Genomic DNA, 6,095 nt, shown 5'->3' with positions numbered 1-6,095 from the left:
TCTCGCGCATCGACTATAGTAACTTTAATCCACATAGGAACTTATTAGTTTCCATAACCATAGTTTTAAAAAGTCCGAGCTATTAAATAAAAAAATAAAAAGGAAATGTTTCATGCGGTCGAATGAGACAAGTGACCCCGGATGCATTGTGAGTACGTCTACGTCTGACTTCGATGGTGCAATGTATGTGCATGTAGCGCTGAATATCTAACGCAAAATTGCATGCACGTGCTGCCTGATTACGCGTATTTATCGGCACAGGATATACGTAAATGTGTGGTTGAGTGTAACAAGAGAAACGTATTACCCCGTATGATTTAATAAGAAAGATTTAAGAAATAAAATTGGTATCGACTAATTAACCGGGAAGTGAGCGCAAATGTGTAAACTAATTAGCTAGTACTCGAGTAATTGATTATCTTGTGATACAACAGAGAGGAAAAGCAGTCGCTCTAATGCTTATTGAATTGTCATAACCGCGCGTAACGCGATGCAAATTCGGAAGAATACAGGGAATTTAGTATGTGTGTATGTTGTTCGAGATTCTAAGCGGTACAAGCGAGAGAAGAAACAAATAAAGAAGAGACTTTCTAGCTAGGCTAGCACATTGAATTGTACATAATTTAATTAAATATATAATGCGATATCTCTCGAACGAGACGTTATTATTGTACGAGGCGTTAACGAAAGAAGAAGACCTTCCTTTTGTCCATATAAATTGATAATTGAAGTTACATTAATATTATAAGAAACTATTCACGATTAGAAAATATTTTGCATTCATTTTTCAATTAATTTAAAATAAGTAAAATAATTTCCGAACCGTCATTTGAGAAATTGTACAAAAAATTCTTTATTTCTTACAAGAATGCTGTCAAGAAAGAACAACGTAATATTTTTTCTTCGTTATCGCCTGGTACGTTATATGGATATTTAAATAAAGCATAGTGAGCATTATTATATTATTATTAATAATATTATTATTATCATTATCATTATTGAAATTCTTGATATTATCTTTATTATTGTATTGAGAGTGAGTCTGTTGCTTATGATTTGGTCGAGTGTTAATATTGTATTTTATTTGTTTCGTTATTATTATTTTTTTGTTATTTACGCCGCGTGTCGTACAACACGTCCCGTACCTATGAATGATGTGCACAAATAATGCAAGATTTGCATTAATCTTTTACACGAGATTGCGGGATACGTAGCCGTGCTATCTCAATGCTTATCAAAAATCGATTCAGAGTTGTTCGTAGTCTGTACCCGCAGTTTGGCGAAGTAAGAGACGAAATGAAAATTGCAGATATTTACTATTTATTCGTCAGGTGCAAAGATGTGCGTTCTCTCCAAGTTAAATTAAGCTCAAGTATTACGTTCGCGTAGCGTCACTCAAATGTTATTTCATTCCATGTAATATACGTAAAATAGTCTAACTAAAAATATTTACTTATTACATCTACGTAATCTAGAGCACCGTACGTGTAAGATCCGTATAATTAAATATAATTTAAATTGTAATTATTAAATGGTATGACGTACAGAAATCATTGATGTACATTTCTTTTTTGGAACCTATAAGACCAAAAGAATTAATCATCAATTTTGATAACGCTCTCAATACAAGGTGTGTGAAAAATATTGAATATATAATTATTTTACAAATTAGTTAAATATGTTACATTATGGTAGAGAAGAACAAAGAGAAGCGGACCGACAATGTTACACATTTAGAATTACGACGCACCGCAATAATTATTATGTTTATAATTGCTGATACAATATTTTAACGCGTGCGCTTTATTGCTCAAACGTGAAACATGATAACGTTCATGTTAAAGAACTGCGGCGCGTGATGACCACGCGCGAGGTTATCTAACCGCGATACAAATTTCTCTTTAACTTAATAACACGCATTTCATTATTTTAATTAGGCAAATGCGTTGAATTAAACCGTCCGCGGAAAATTAGATTATTAGTCAAATTTTAATTAATACGGTGCTGACCTCAAATCACATTAATTATGTATAAAATTGATTAGCCTCGGGAGATTTTATCGTAAATTTAATTATCCAGCTGACATTCGTAAGTGTATATGCACGCTTGATCACGGACAGTTCACATTTTATTCAGTCTGAAAGGATTGCCGATAAGAATCGCATATCGGCAGCAGAGAGTCGCGTGTGATAAAGCAAAGTCACACCCTCAAAAACTACCGAAGCGGACAGGAGTCATATAACAAGAAAACAAGAGAAGAAACAAGTCTTAACGCAAGTCACGATCCGTCACAAGACTCACTCAAACGACTAAGATCGTCTAAGCTACCGACGATGACGACGCGTATTCGATTGGCTTCGTAGGTGCACCTTTGTTAGGGACTGCGGCAAGGTAACCGTGACTTTCGGTGTATAGTCCGTAACGGAATACTGGTATAAAGAGGCGCTATGGCGCCAGCCTACCGTAAGGTCATGACCTCTCGATTAAATCAGACTGCTCTTCTATCAGAAAGTATAAGTATATACGGACTCTCTAGAATTCTTAAGTTGAATGCACTCGTACTTCGACATCACGATAATTAACTCGCTTATACCTGCTCGTGCACATAATTGCGTACAGCAGCGAATTTAAACAATGTATTGCGTTAAAGCAATCTCGTCTTTATTTGATCAACGCTGCACTGTTTAGCACTGATAGTTTGTGTTAAGAAAATTACAAGAAAATGTAACTTTCTCGAATAAGAGAGAGAGCTATTAAGCTTTATGTGAAATGGAAAGGGGAAAGCACAGAAAAGTTTTCAGACAAGGCTCTCTCGTCAGTCTATCAGAGAAAGATCCCCACGACGAGCATCAGCTTTCGCGCGAACACCGTAGGTATATAATACCTCTCGCCTGCCGTCAGTCACTCAGTCAGTCATTGATACCACGGGGTGATTAATGAAGAGTCAAGGTTCGGGATCACAGTACCGTGTGGCGCGTAGAGGGGGACCGCGGAGCCCCGAGCACGACATCGCGAAGAATGTCGATACCACGCGGCTCCGAGAAATGAGTGCGCGTAGGTCGCCTATTGTGAAATTAAGTCTTGTTCAAGGTGTGGGATTTATCGAGCAATCATGTCGGATGTAATTCGACATAGAAACGTTTAGTAACAAAAAACGAAGTCGAAGGAAGTCGTAGAAAGAAACTTCATTGCTTATAAATTTATCATTTGCAAAAACAACCGACTTTGTCGTTGAAGGTTTTCTTTTTGCGTTGTCGATTCTGATAAATGTATTTTGACTTTTTTTTTTTTTTTTTTTTTTTTTTTAATAAGAATTCGTTTAACATCTTTATGATATATCCTCCCGTCTCAAGTTATCTATTTCAAGAAAATAGGAAAATATATCAATTGAGAAAATGATTTTAAAAATATTGTACGTCGACAGACCAAGTAAGCAGTGAGTTATCTGCGTACGGATAAGACTCCTCTTCTATGTTACTGGCTGTCTGACAAGGAGGATAGGGTACCCAGCGCAAACTTGAAACAGGCCGTTCACGTTTATCCATCTGCGCTCACGTTCGTTCGTTCCGTCTGTTTGTTCGTCCGTCCATCGATGTCCGAGTTGTCGATACTCGCCCTGTCCACAAACGGAGCAGAGCAAGACTTCAGCACTTTTACGTACGGAGTCTGAATAACAAATCTGTCCAATTCACATGTCGACATCAAAGAAGATAATATAAACACTACATCGATACATCGTCTACAAAACCTTAATGTTTTATTAATGTGGCTACCATTCCCGTCCCGTATCTACCAAGTACGTTCCATCCCATCCCCAGTTTGGAGGCGACTCAGTGGAACTTGGAAGACCTCCGCACTCGTGAGCAAGAAGAGAGCTATTCGAAGAGTGCAGAGTATCGCGCTAGTGAAACACCCTGAGCCTCGGGATCGCTGTCTTTGCGTTTTGTACGTTTTGCCTTCGCTGTCCGTTCGTGACCGCCCGAAATGTTTTGGCCGACTATCGCGCTGCGATATCAAGATTTCCATCTTGACACCTACTATATTCTCTGATATTGGCATGGCAGCAAATATAAGATAAAACGGATAAATAGTTGAGCTGTACGAACCATCGAATTTGAAAATATAATAAAGTTTTGGATTGTCGAGTTAGGAAGAATAGTAATTTTTAAGATTTTATATATATTATCGTTAATAGTACATATTGAGTTAAAATATCAATATAAGATTTCAAAAGAAAAAAATAGAAGAGTATGAATCATATATTGACTTATAAATTTTTTTAATCGAATCGACTGCTAGATTTATTGACTAAATGAGACAATTATATATATGCATTATTTTCGTACATTACTTTTTGACATTTTAAATAGCTTTTTTTTTTTTTTGAAACATCGACAAATTATTTATATAATCTGTCGTGGTCAATTCTCGATGCCCGTTGTGGTAATCCTGTAAAATATTTTGCGTTTCGGAAATCTATAGAGCATCCGGTATGGTTTTACTTGAAACAAGTAAGCAAAATATGTGTAAGCGTAGCTCCACATGTAATAGTATGCAGGAATGCAGGCAAGGTAGCGAAGACAGGGTGTAGGTGCTTGCTGTGTGCTGTGGGGAGGTGAAATCGAGAAAAAAGGAGAAAGGAGGAAGAAATGCTGAGGGAGATAGAGAGGAGTACTGATCCGCGGTTGATGTGAGAGAAGACTGAAGAGAGTCCTGAAGCTCTGAGTGACAGCCTCGCCACGTACGTGGGAGGCGAGTCCGCAACAAAGGGAAGACGATAGCCTTATGCAAATGCAACCGATATCGGACGCGTGCGCTTCTTGGCCTTTGCAAGATGAGGCCACCGGATGAGCCCGAATTTGAGATAAATCGGATTCTACAATTACTTTAGAATTGTCTATTTTAATAGATATGTAATATTACCTCCTGATTATTACTTACAATTCATATAATTTTTATTGAAATATTTACGTTAGATAATTCTATATTATTTTGCAATGTATTTTCACAAGATGGATTGATAGCATCATACTATTGGAAGTTTTCTTTATAATAAAAAGGAATTATTAAGACAAGTACCCCGTTTAAATTTTTCACAACATTAATGTTTCAATATGCTAGTATCCACGTAAGAATATTAACAAAAACAGCGTCGGACATAGTTTTCTTTAAGGTAAGAAACCGAGTTATCGGTTAAAGCACCGGCTCCCTTTAGACGTCACTTGGAATTCCAAATATCTGCGAGTTTCTACGATGTAATAACGAATGACACGGGCGGAGAACAAACGAAACGAGAAAGTCTGCCGGTGGTAAGAGAGGTTCAGAGGGTTGAGTGCGCGAGAGGAATGAGGTGGTTGTATGAAGAGCGAGGAAGGCCAGTGTGGAATGGGAAAGGCGGGGGTGGCGGGGACGCTACAACCGAGTTCCAAAGGGTCTAGCGCTTTCCGACAAGAATTAATCATCCCTGGCAGCTCTCAATGTCCCTACCTACTACTTTCTTCGCATTCCCAATTATACGCTTATCTACCAAATCCGCTTAAGAGTTGAAATATTAACAACTTTCTCGCAAACGATGTGGATTGCAATGATCACTAGTGATTAAAATATAATTAAAATTATTAAGCATTATCCCCTTGTAAAGAGAAACAATCAGACGGATAAAGTATATCACATAATGAAATTAGTAACCTTGATTAATAATTGCAAAATTATATGAATAAACTTACAATACATTTAATAAAAAGAAAGTTTCAACAATAATTTAATAAGTATGTGAAAATATTATTTCTTTAAATAAATTAAGAATCTACATATTGCATAATTCATTATTGCACCTATTTTAAAAGTTAAATTTCCTGTCTTATATTGCATATAAAATTTTGACAAATGGATTTACATATATAGAAGTACTTATTAAACTAAAAATGTATAACGTATGAAAATTGTATATATTTTAGAGACGGATTATAATAAAAAAAAAAAGAGCGAAAATAAGAAGTAAAAACTCTTCTATACACGGATGCAGGGTGGTAGTAGCAACGGAATTTACGAGATAGCTACCCCACTTCATCCCTTCATCCTACTTTCCTTGTCCT

The sequence above is a fragment of the Acromyrmex echinatior genome, chromosome 2 (assembly GCF_024713525.1).
Source record: "Acromyrmex echinatior isolate Ae372 chromosome 2, ASM2471352v2, whole genome shotgun sequence".
NCBI classification, from domain to species: domain Eukaryota; kingdom Metazoa; phylum Arthropoda; class Insecta; order Hymenoptera; family Formicidae; genus Acromyrmex; species Acromyrmex echinatior.
This window is presented reverse-complemented; position numbering follows the sequence as displayed.